General features: G+C 42.4%; 1 pseudogene; it reads left to right on the forward strand.

The window, feature by feature from the left end:
• The first annotated feature begins 4,905 nt into the window (after window positions 1-4,905).
• Window positions 4,906-11,475, forward strand: LOC147434113 (uncharacterized; annotated as a pseudogene).
• The last annotated feature ends 1,898 nt before the right edge of the window (window positions 11,476-13,373 follow it).

The raw sequence follows: 13,373 nt of genomic DNA on the forward strand, positions 1-13,373 counted from the left end.
CATTGAAGAACGGAGCCAACCTGCAAATCCCGGCCGAGGGGCCTAAACCCTAAGCGAAGAAGTATGAGAAGTTTTACCAACTTGCAAAGTCTCGCTGAGTGGCCTATTCTTATAGAGAATTTCCCACCAACTTATGGGACCTCGGCCGATGGGGCCCAAGTGACCTAAAGGGATTAAATAAAGTAGGAACCAACTCACACTCACACTGTATTTGCGTAGAAACTCATGACGTGGCATACTTGTATGGAATTTTGGATTTGGCACTGATGACATGGTAGACTATACGGATTTCTGCCTACTGCTGATGTGGCAGACCTGCATGGCAGCTTTTGGCGCTAGTGATTTTGGGACCAATTGCTTTTGAGTTTGACTGCTTTTCATGTAACTACTTTTTAAGGCCAAAGGCCTTTAAATATGTGTAGAGGGATGGTTCTTTGGCATGCTTCAATGTGAAGGTGTAGGGATTGGAGTACCGACATTGTACTTTGTTGATTCAATATAAAGAAACACCGAAAGGGGCGCCAAGGTTTGGGGCCAATACTCTCTGGGGTGGAATTTTGCCACTCCGTGCCACGTGCTCTCTCTCTCTCTCTCTCTCTCTCTCTCTCTCTCTCTTTCACTTCAGTTGTTATTGAAGTGCTAAAAGTCTGTTCAACCTTTTCTTTTCTATTGGCATGTGGTGCCCGTCTTGTGACACTCGTGACAGAGCATTAGGCATGTGCTTTTCTGAAAGCATACTGGTCCTACAAAAGAGAAGACAGAGCAAACCGGCGCTTCCAAAGGCTATTGAACTTTTATTTGAATAATCTTTGTGCTCCGATCCCAAAGTTATTAGCCACTCCCATCCTTACTTCATCGTGCAACAGAGGCGCTCCCGTCTTCACCGCTCTGTCTTATAGGGCATGAGCCATAAACAACCCAAGATGAGGTGTTCATAAATTTAGCAGAATATTTGCAGTTTCTTCTCGACGAGCTCTGCAACATTATTTTGCGGCATCCTCGACAGAATCTTTCGATGCTACAAAGTTTTCAACAATATTAAAATTATATGCTACACCCTCTGATGCCCCAAGTAGTACCTCCTCCTCCAACACCAAAAAGTACAAGAGCTTCCAACCGACAACCTTCCCAACTGTCTGTTCCAATCGAGGGAGACTTCAGGAATATGGTGCATCCATCTGACCCTGATCCAATGCAACCGTTGTTGCCCCCCCCCCCCCCCCCCCCCCCCCCCCCCCCCCCCCCACCACCACCACCACCACGTCACCAGGCTACAGTGGTTGAAGCCCATATGGATACCCTTATTATCCGTACCCAAGATACGCACCTAAGCAACCCAAAGATTTCAAGGATGGTAGCAGGACAGTCAAATTTTTCTCTTTTTTGGGGTGAAAGATCGGAAGAAAGCATTGCAGTTCCTACAGCAATTCGACAACATCTATGCTTTGGGAAACTATACAGAAGAATCCAGCAGCATGATTTCTTAAAGATAATGCTATCCAGTGGTGGAGTTCAATTGCAAAACAACCACATGCTCCAAGGACCTAGCAAGCTTTCAAGACAATATTTACATGCAGTTAAATGACTTCTATATTTGAAGTCCGAATCTTGGCAGAATGGGGCAATTTCAAAATACTTGCCACAGAGACCATGGACGACTATAACCAAAGGTCTCTCGACATATACCTTCGGTATCCTTCTGTAGGTTTGTTCCCTTGGAGGCCCAATGCGAGCGATACACCATTGGACTACCATCACCATTGCAGGAATATTGTCTCTCCAAGCAAGTCTCCACCATGGAAGAGCTTATGGACCATGCCGCAGTGAGCTACAAACTAAGAAGCTGGAGTTTACCACAGAAGAACCTCCGGCCACTAACCACAACTATTGACAACAACAAATAAATTCTCGGGAGTCTCGTGATACCCAACCTCAAAGGCCTCATCTGACAAAGCGTGCAACAAGAAACCCTTTTACAAGAAGGCCAATGCTTCATATGTTTTCAAATAGGTCATACATTTACTACATGTCTTGAGCGAGCCTCAACGTCTTTAGAGCAACCTTCTGCTCCCACGTTAGAACGATCCTCAGGGCCACCTCCAACCAAGAGAGCTACACCTGCTATTGGACTAGTCCCTGATATCTATGGCATACACCTTGAAAGTACAAATGAATCGTGTCAAGCATATGGTAAAGTCAATGGCTTGAAAGCCCTTATTTTCTTTGACCTTGGAGCTACAAAGAGCTTCATCCATCCCAAATTCTTGAAGTAGATGCACTTTGATTATGATTCAAAAGGGTGGAGAAATTGAAGCTGAGCTAGCCATGGGGCAAACTCAAAAAGTGGTTGGTAAAGGGGACCTTTACCATAATTAATATGCAGTCAGGGAATTGTCAGGATGACTTCAGATTCCAATCAGGAAGTTATCAGGTCAGAGTCAACTCAGGAGATAATCAGAAACCTATTAGGAAGTAAGTAGGAAAAGACATTATGTGAAAGGATGTAACTTTTCGTAGGGGCTTTTGTATCTTTTGTGATCTTCGATGATGTCAGGAAGTAAGGGGATGATGCTGAGGTGTGTGATGATGATGGGAAATGGAAGGCAGCAGTTATATCTATCTGTCTATTGTCTGTTCTGATTCTGATCTATGTGTGATGAATAACTGATGAAATCCCGAGTATAAATATGAGATATATGTATTCCCTTTGATCTTGTCGATGAAGTATCTAAAGGTTTGAAGTGCATACATACTGTGTAGTCCTGTATTGGTGGTTGGTTAAGTGTTAGGCAATTATCAGGGAATATGCAGAATCTGTCTAAGCCTTTCCTAATCAACCCCATTACACTTTGGCGATCCTGCAAAATGTTTCGGATCTGTTCCTTACCTGTGGCGTAGAGGACTGAAGTGTTTCTGATGACAGAGGAGGATGTTACAGACCTGCTATATGAATTTCGACATTGGGAGTCAGAAGAGGAAGAAGGAAATGATTTGCTAATCAGATTTCGCAATTGGGTAACAGAGGAAGAAGAAAAGCAGGAGTACGACAGAATTTTTTTGCGGGAGTACTTTCCACAATTGCCTAGGGATGTGCAGAAGTGTATTAGAATCAAAGTGGTGATCCTCTTCCGGTGCATTCATCCGGTTGGCATATATGATCTCCCTTTAAGTTGGTCGTTTGTGAACATCCGGCAACTCAGGAGATACTTGGAACTTCGGAGGAAGTACGCTCTCAGGCGACAAGCAACTGGCAAGCTGACTTAATGTATGAGTGAAGAGGAGGATGGTCGCCAGTCTGCACAACATCCTTATTGGACACGTTTTAGTAGCAGGCAAGGAGTAGGTTCATCCGCAGCAATAGAAGAAGAGGAGGAAGGCAGTCAACCGTCAACTCCTGAAAGGCAAAGTAGTACTTCTTCTGGCAATACCGAAGATTTTGAGCAACAGAATGAGGATATTTCTAATCTGAACCTGCAAAGGTTTGTGGGAGCATTAGCAGTCAATCAGGTTTTTAGACCAAGAAGGCTGCAGTTTCAAACACACACACCACAATTACCATTTGACCCTTTCAGACAAATAAATCAAGGACAAGTACCGGTACCAGTACCAGTGAATCAACTCCAACCACAACCTGTAGTGATGGCTCAACCAGTACCCAACCCGAAAGTGGGGGCGGCTAAGTTCAGCGGGAAATCCAAGGAGGATGCTGACAGTCATGTGGGGCAGTTTGAGACCAGGTGGATGGCAAGTGGATACAATGTGATCCATAATGATGCTACCAAGAAGGAGCATTTTGCTGCCACATTGCAGGGGAAGGCAATGGCTTGGTTTATGCAGTATGGTATTGCAGCTTTTTCAACATATGAAGCATTAAGAAACAGATTTTTGGCAAGATTCAGGGAGGAAAAGACCCCTGAGGATATCTTGATCAAAATGAGAAAGATGAAGCAAAGAAAATTGCTAGTGGAAGACTATGCTCAGAAATTTAGAAACCTCAACAACAGATTGTTGGCAGCACAGAGGCCATCATTTGAATAGTTGGGCAATTATTTTTGTAGAGGATTGAATCTGGAGCTGCGCAGTTCAGTAGCAGGAAGAGGAGTAATCAACAATGAAGCAGATTTCAATGAGTTGGTGGAAGCAGCCACAAGGGCAGAAAGAAGGTATGGAAGCCTTGAGAAGAGAAAGAAATCTTCCAAAAGGGAAGAATCAGATTCAGAGGATGAAGAAGATGATGAAGAAACAGATGACTCCTCAGATGAGGAAGACTCAGAGTCTGAAAAGGATTCTGATGAAGAAGATGATGATTGGTCAGAGAAAAAGAAAAAGAAGAAGAAAAGTAAGAAGAAAAAGAAGAAATCCTCCAGGCAGGAGAAGGACAAAGAGAAAAAGGGTACAAGCAGGGAGCAGACAGTTCCTAGAAAAGAAGACATCAGTCAGATGATTGTCAGTCAATTGAAGAATTTGGGTCTTACAAAAGTGGGTATGCCAGAGAGGCCTTATTGTCAAACATGTCAAGTGTTTGGCCATAGTGATGAAAGATGTTGGTACAATCCAAATTATCGGGGACGCATTCCAGAAAGGGTGCAGCAAAGAATGAATCCACCTGCAGCGAATGTCATGATTGCAGGAGGGCCTCATGGAAGGCCACAGAATTTTAGAAACTGGGGAAATTCAGGTCCTATTCAGAGACTTCAAGCCCAAGAAGGGTGGGGTAATCAAAGGAATCAGGAAAGAATGGGAGGAAATTTACCGTGTACCTATTGTGGAACACAAGGGCACAGACAGGGACCTGAATGCACCCTGTGGTGCAAACACAGGAGTGAGAGGGGGATCCCTATAGTACAATATAATAATAAAGGCGGCCAGCCTCAACAAAGGCCTCCTGCACAGTTAAATGTTGTCATGTTGGCAGAAGAAGAATAGGAATCTGAAGAGTTCCTGATGAATGCCAAAGTGGAGCCTGATAGGGCCCGGATGCCTAATGAGCGCTGCTGTGGAAGAGGGGAATCAAGCAACCTGTTCCAGTGTGATTGTACAGAGTGTGTCTCGATTGAAGGAGTTAAAGAGGGGGATAATGTTCCTGGAGCTATGGTGGTAACCAGGTCGTCAGGAAAGGTAAAGGGGGATAAGGTTCAGAAAAAAGAAGAACAACAACCAATCGACTGGAAGGTTCAGGACCAGATTAGAATGGGAGTATTGAAGGAGATAAATAAAGTGAACAAGCGACAGGAGGATAAAAGAAGGGAAACTCAGGAAGTCCCTGAGGCAATAGTAAGGTATCCGGCGGACAGAATACAGGAAGGAGTTGGTAAAGGACATGATCAGGCGCTGACTGTACAGAAGAAAGCTGTAGTCAAGATGTCTGAGGAGTTTTTTGATGCATTAATGGAAGCACCTACTCAGATCAGTTTGAGGCAGATTTTGAGTTTGGTACCAAGCTTTGCAGACCAATTCATGCAAAAGTTACAACAACAGTATGGGGGAAAGAATCCGATTGACTTACAGACAGATGAAGATCCGGATCAGGAGATTGAGGTAGCAGAAATGCAACCTGCAGATGTTGATTACAAAGTTCCAGTGATCAGTGTAAAGATGGAGCAGATATTTATGCCAGGAGTGTTGATTGATGGAGGATCAGGAGTGAATGTACTTCCAGAGGAAACATGCAGGAAGATGAACATTACCTGTTGGGATCCGGCACCATTTCAAGTGAAAATGGCAGATCAGAGGAGGATCCAGCCATTAGGGATTGTCAGGAATAAGGAAATTGAGATTGGAGGTCTCAAGTTTAAAGTTAATTTTGTGGTGTTGCAGTTGGAAAAGTCTTCTCAGTCATATCCTATGATTCTTGGGAGACCTTGGCTTAGAGCAGCAAAAGTCAAGCAACATTGGGGAGCAGATTATGTGATATTGAGGAAGGGCAAGAAAAAGGTGAGAATGAAGATGGTGGCCAGCAAAATACTTCCACCTGATTGCAGACCTTTGCATGCAGAAACAATCAATATGGCTCCAGAATTGGAAGAAGATGAGGAAGAGGAATTTTTGAGGGTAAATTCTTTTGTCATTCCAATATTTGAAGTGGATGTACAAAATATTGCAGAGAAATATGTAGCTAATGATCCCAAGGTGGAGAAATTGAAGAAAAAATTGGGCAAGAGAAAGCTGTTTCCTGAAGGATCTGATTTGGAGGCAGAACAGAAACAGGCAGAGATCAGGGCAGAGAAAGATTTTGAGGAATATCTTTCAAAAAGTTCAAGGGTAAGGGAAGATGATTTGGAAGACATGGATCTAGGAACAGAGGGGAATTCTCAGAAGGTCAGGGTCAGTGTCAATCTGGATCAGAATTTTAAAAGAGGACTGCATGGTTTACTCAGGGAATACAAGGATGTATCTGCCTGGCACTACAGTGACATGAAAGGAGTGGATCCAGCTTTTTGTGAACACAGGATCAACCTGAAGGCTGATGCAGTCCCAGTGGTACAACAAAGATACAGATTAAACCCAAGTTATGCTAAGCAGGTGAAAGAGGAATTGGACAAGCTTTTGGCAGTAGGTTTCATTTACCCGGTTGACAAGGTGACATGGTTATCTCCAATAGTGGTTGTTCCAAAGAAGAATGGGAAGATCAGGGTTTGTGTGGATTGGAGGAAGCTGAATGGTGCCACACTGACTGATCCTTTTCCACTTCCATATTGTGATACAATGTTGGATGCGGTTGCAGGACATGAAATGTATAGCTTTTTGGATGGTTTTAGTGGCTATAATCAGATCAGGATGGCAGTGGAGGACATAGAAAAAACAGCCTTTATTACAGAATGGGGAGTGTTTGCTTACAATGTGATGGGGTTTGGATTGAAAAATGCACCTCCTACTTTTCAGAAGTGGGTTCAGAAAGTGTTTGCTCCTTTCTTGACAACTTTTATGAGGGTGTTCCTGGATGATTTCAGTGTTTTTGGGAGAAAAGATGAGCATTTGGGACATCTCAGGCTCTGTTTGCAGAAGTGCAGGGAAGCTAGACTTTCTTTGAACCCTGAAAAGTGTGCATTTGCAGTAAGCAGTGGGATTCTTTTGGGACATGTGATATCAAAAGAAGGGATTGCCATTGATTCCAGGAAGGTGGAGGCAATTCTGAAGGCACCAGTACCTAAGAACTTGAAGCAGTTGTCAAGGTTTTTGGGACAAGTAAAGTGGCATAACAGATTTTTGAGGTATTTGGCATATGTTTGTCAATCACTGACAAAGCTTACCAAGAAGGATGTACCATTCTTATGGTCTACTGATCAGCAAAAGGCCTTTGAATTATTGAAGAAGATGTTGGTGGTGGCACCAATTCTAATTTCTCCAGATTGGAATTTGCCATTCCATATATTTGTGGATGCAAGTCATTGTGCAGTGGGAGCAGTCCTGATGCAAGAGAGTGAGAAGGGATGGTTTAGACCTATCTATTATGCAAGTAGGGTGCTATCCTCTGCTGAAAGGAACTATTCAGTAACTGAAAGAGAAGGTTTAGGCATGGTTTATGCATTGAAGAAGTTCAGGCATTACTTGTTGGCCAATAAGGTGGTGTTTCATGTGGATCATCAAGCTTTGATCTATATGGTTAATAAACCACAGTTGTCAGGCAGGTTGGCAAGATGGGTTCTTTTACTTCAGGAATTTGACTATAGTGTGGTGCATACACCGGGGAAAGAGCATGCCATTGCAGATTACTTGAGCAGATTGGAGACAAGAGAACCACCAGATGGAGTGCCTGATGAATTACCTGATGCAGGACTGTTTCAGGTGGTGACAGGTCTGATAGCAGAAGATTGGTATGATGAGATGTTTCAGTTCTTGGTGGAGGGTTTTTTTCCAGAAGAGATGACTTCAGATAGAAGGAAGAGGTTGGCATTGAGGAGCAGATCATTTATGGTAATATCAGGAATGTTATACAAGAAAGGAATAGATCAGGTGATCAGAAGGTGTGTTTCAGGGAAAGCTGAACAAAAGGCAGTTCTTTTAGAGGCTCATTGGGGCAATGCTGGAGGACACTTTTCTCCTGAAGTAACTGCTAGAAAAGTATTTCAGGCAGGGTTATGGTGGCCAAGTATTCATAAGGATGCTTACAACTATTGCAGGCAGTGTTTGGTCTGTCAGAGGGATGGAAGGCCAAATGATGCAGATAGGATGCCTTTGCAACCAGTGGTACCACTTGAACCTTTTCAAAAGTGGGGGTTGGATTTCATGGGACGTATTATTCCTTCTGCAAGAAATACTCAAAACAGATATATTCTGGTGGCTACTGATTATGCAACAAAATGGGTTGAAGCAGTGGCACTAAGGGATAATACTGCAGGTAGTGTGGCAAGATTCCTCTATAGGAATATTATGACCAGATTTGGGTGTCCTGTGGAATTGGTTTCAGATCAAGGAGTACATTTCCTCAACAAAGTGATCAAGAAGTTGACTGAGTCACACCTGATAATACACAAGAAGTCTACAGTGTATTATCCACAAGCAAATGGACAGGCAGAGAGTACTAATAAGATCCTGATCAGAATTTTGAAGAATATTGTGGAGGACAATAGGAAGGATTGGGATACAAAGCTTGATTCTGCTTTGTGGGCTTTTAGGACAGCTTTCAAGGTGACAACAGGTCAGACACCTTTCAGGCTAGTATATGGACTAGAAGCAGTAGTACCAATGGAATTTGTAGTTCCTAGTCTGAGAATTGCAGCTGAGCATAGACTGTCTCCAGAAGAGTCTATACCTTTCAGGGAGGAATCCTTGTTGAAATTGGAGGAGGATAGGATTCTGAGTGCTTATTTGGTAGAAGCATTGCAGAACAGAAGGAAAGCATGGGTGTCTCGACACATTAAGTTCAAATTTTTAAAAAAAGGAGATTGGGTCATGGTATATAACAGTAAGTTGGGGCCAAGACCAGGGAAACTCAAGCTGAGATATGTAGGGCCTTATCAGATAGCAGAAGTCAGAGGGCCAGGAACTTTTGTGTTACAGGATGAAGTTGGGAACCAGTTTGGAAAACCACTGAATGGGTATCGGTTGAAATTATTTGAAGGGGAGGTTCCTCAAAAAGAGTGTCAAAATGAGGTGGGAATATATTTTCTCGATTCGGGGGTACGAGGTATTATGAATAGAGAAGTGAAGGTGGAGTGTGAGACCACGTTTTCGTGTTTTCAAACTAACGGAGGACTTGACATCTCAAGTAATAGTGCGTCAGCGTTAGTGTCCGCCATGCAGAAGAGAAAGAGTGTGTTGCTAGGTGAAGAGCAAGCCCAGCGTACGTCGCCGTTAGCTAGAGAAGCTGCAGATTTTGAAGCGATGGTGCAAAGGAGGGGGCTGAGATCGGCAAGGCCAAGCCCTGGAACAATGGTGGAGATCGACGATGAGGAAGAGGATGAACAGCAACCGACACCGCTTCAAATGAAGGCCAGACAAGCAACAGAGCATCATCTCATGGATTTTAAGGTGGAGATCGATTCCTTCCAACCCAGACATGCACGATGGCTGCAGTCTATTCAACTATTGGAGTATGCACAGTTGCCATGGACACACTGGCGTTTCACGACACAAACAGGCATGATGATGGCGCAACTTATAGATTGTAATGGATTGGTGGGACACGGAGTTTACTTGTCAGCAGCATTAGTGGCGACAGTATTTGGATTGCCTGAAGGAATTGATAATGCGGTGGACAAAGCATCTGAGGAGGACATGGATGCATAATTCGGGAAGAGTGAAGGTACTCGCAATTATTTTGCTTTGAAAAATGTGTCTGATGCAGAGAGATTGCAGCAAATAAAATGGTTTTTGGAAAGGGTCATGTTATTGGTGAAGTTGGATTACATATCAAGAGAGAATTATGCAATTCTCAGCATGGCAGAGAAGGGTAAGAGATTTGGATGGGCAACAATGTTGTATGAAAGAATACATTCAGAGGTATTTTTCAAAGAAAAGAAAAGAGTGCAGAGAAGTACAAAAGTGGGACCTTTGATTGCTGCAATTTTCATGCATGTAAAGAGTAATGGTGTATTGAGGGCGATGACACCATCAGGGTCAAGACAGGTGGCTGACAGACAGGAAGGACACAGTCAGGAAGTATTTGGGCAGCATGAACTGTTGGATTCTGAGCAGATGATTGACAGGGAAATGAAGACAAAGAAGTATCATGAGTCCAAGACAGGCATATATAAGAGTATGTGGTCAGCAAAGTATTCACATGGTGAATGTATGGAAACTATGTGGTTGAATACAGATGTAGAAATTCCAAAATTCTGGGCTGAAGAGGAAGATGGACAGATAAAGCTTGTGGGGGCTCAGACAACTCCGGTGAAGCGTTCCATCAAGTTGAAGAAAAGAAGGTTAGATGTCGTGCAGACCAAGGAGACTGAGAGTGGAAAGAAGCAAGAGGATATCAAACAGTCTCTTGTTAAACAATTTTTTCAAGATGTTATATACTCAAAAGCCTTAGAGTCTGTAGAGATATTAAAGGAGTTTGTGGAGCAGCAAAACATGAACAGTGTACTTTTGGAGAGGACAAATGGAAAACTTGTGGAGGAGAAAGAAGAATTGGCAAGGCAGTTGAGTAAAAAGACAATGACAGTGGAGGAAATTGAAGAGTTGCAGGAGAAGCTCAAGGCAGCATCAGAGCAAAATCAGAAAATGGAAGAAAAGTTAAAGATGTTTCAGGGTCATTTGCACAGAAGAGAGAGCAATGCAAAAATGTACAAAGTGTGGCAGAATGAGTGGAAAGCAATATTGACTATGGAGTTGGGGAATTTAGCAAATACTAATGTAGCTTTAGAAGCAGACAACAGGGTTCTGCTGAATAGAGTGGCAGCCTGTAAAGATGTGGAAAAGCAAATTAGAGAATGCACAGATGATGAGTTGTCAATTGATGGATGGTACTTGTCACCTAAGGAGGTTGAAGACATGAAGGCTCAACTGAGGAAGCATGGAGAACAAATTTGGCAAAATCTGGGAGTCAGGCTAGAAGAAGTGATGTCTAAACCATATGAAATATTTTCCAAAGAAGAAAACAAGGAGGAGTATGAGTTACTGAAATTTCAGTATGAGGAGTTACATGAAAAATATAACTCTCTCCTTGAGCAACAGTCACAAGACAGCAAACAGATTGAAAAAGAGGGTGTTCAGGAAGATGATGTACTAAAGACTCCAATGTTGGATACTTTAGTGAATACAATTGCACAGCATGTGGAAAAAGATAATCACGAATTGGAAAAGTTTTCTGAAGAGATTGCAGATCAGGGGCAAAACAGTGTGGTTGTAGAAAAGGAGAAGACTGTACCTGAAACAAATATGATGCAGCAGGCGCAGATTAATGAAGAAGAAAGCTTGCAACAGCTGATAGTAGATGATCAGGGAGATACAGAATTGCAAAATGTGGAGGACAAAGTTGAAGAAATGCTTACTCAAGAAGATGGTGTGCTGGAGGTTGAACAAAAGGAGTGATCAAGGGAATTGTGGGTTCAGGTCGCCAAAAAGTTTCTTTTTGGTACCACCAGGTGTGCCAGGTGGTAAAGGGAACTGTCAGGATGACTTCAGATTCCAATCAGGAAGTTATCAGGTCAGAGTCAACTCAGGAGATAATCAGAAACCTATTAGGAAGTAAGTAGGAAAAGACATTATGTGAAAGGATGTAACTTTTCGTAGGGGCTTTTGTATCTTTTGTGATCTTCGATGATGTAAGGAAGTAAAGGGATGACGCTGAGGTGTGTGATGATGATGGGAAATGGAAGGTGGCAGTTATATCTATCTGTCTATTGTCTGTTCTGATTCTGATCTATGTCTGATGAATAACTGATGAAATCCTGAGTATAAATATGAGATATATGTATTCCCTTTGATCTTGTCGATGAAGTATCTGAAGGTTTGAAGTGCATACATACTGTGTAGTCCTGCATTGGTGGTTGGTTAAGTGTTAGGCAATTATCAAGGAATATGCAAAATCTGTCTAAGCCTTTCCTAATCAACCCCATTACAGTGGTACCGCTCATTGGTGCTCTTCCAGTGACTATCCATGATTATCATGGAAAAGCCAATTTCCTGTAACAAACTTGGACACTCCACGTCAAGATTCTACCTTGACACATCAGAGATTCACTTCAAAACGGTTCAAAGTTCACAATTGATTTGACATGGCCCGATGGAGTTCCCCCTGCCTAGAGATATTGGCCCCAAAGATTGGTGTCCCTTTCGGTATTTCTTTTTGTATTAATCTGTGCTCAAAGTACAAGGGAGTGGGAGGGTTCTCACTCTCAAACTCTACGTCTAGATGCACTGTAGAGTGGGAGCTCAACCACTTATTTAAAGGTTTTACAAGGGATGCCAAAAGCTGAGCCCCAAAAGCTTCAAAATCAAAAGCTTCCAATTCTAAAAACATCTTAAAATAAAGCAACTATCCCAAAAGCTGCCAATTTTCCTTGCATAGGCTTTTTCCCTTGCGTAAATCAAATCTCCGTACAGCTGTCCATAAATCACGGAATTCTGTATGCTCAACCACGTGAGCTTGTCAGCAATAATGGTGCCACAAAATCTGGGTTCTGCCGTACAGGGCCACGTCAGCATGTTTACGGTTTTTTGGGCTAGTGTGTGTGTGTATTTGCTGCCCAATGGCCATGCTACATCACCGGTTTATGACATTTCCACATTATGAAGTTGGGCAATTCCAAAGTTCTCCTAGGCATGCCATAGTGCATGACAAGAATGATACGACTCTCCAGATTCGGAACCAAACCATCACCATGACGTAGAAGAGCAAGGCAATACTAGCCTATTTTTTTCATCATATCCATATATTATATTTATGTATAATCCACAAACATGTATATTTTCAAACTCCTAAGAATCAATCAGGTCATGCTTTTATGCAAGGAGGGGCTCACCTTTGGAGCCATATGCAAACTCAACAAAAGGGGGGCCACTGAAGACTTTTTTGTGAAGAAAAATAGGCATTTTTGTGGGATTTTTTATATCCATCTCCACTTTGAATTTGAAGAGGTGATTCAATGACAAAATGTGGATCAAGAGCTGAATAATCATCTTAAAAATTTTGATAATTTTTGGAGCTACCATCGGTGAGGTATAATTTTTTGAGTGAACCCCAGTTTGCTCACTTTCCTCACAAGTTGCTCATAATCTTCTCTCACCTCTTTCCACACTTTTTCATATATTTATTTATAAATATATAGCTCACACTATTCTAGATTCCATGAATTGTTTATATATACTAGCCTGTTTTTTTCATCATATCCATATATTATATTTATGCATAATCCACAACCATGTATATTTTCAAACTCCTAAGAATCAATTAGGTCATGCTCTTATGCAAGGAGGGGCTCACCTTT

Source organism: Adiantum capillus-veneris, chromosome 19 (genome assembly GCF_014529385.1).
Source record: "Adiantum capillus-veneris isolate H3 chromosome 19, ASM1452938v2, whole genome shotgun sequence".
Lineage (NCBI taxonomy): Eukaryota > Viridiplantae > Streptophyta > Polypodiopsida > Polypodiales > Pteridaceae > Adiantum > Adiantum capillus-veneris.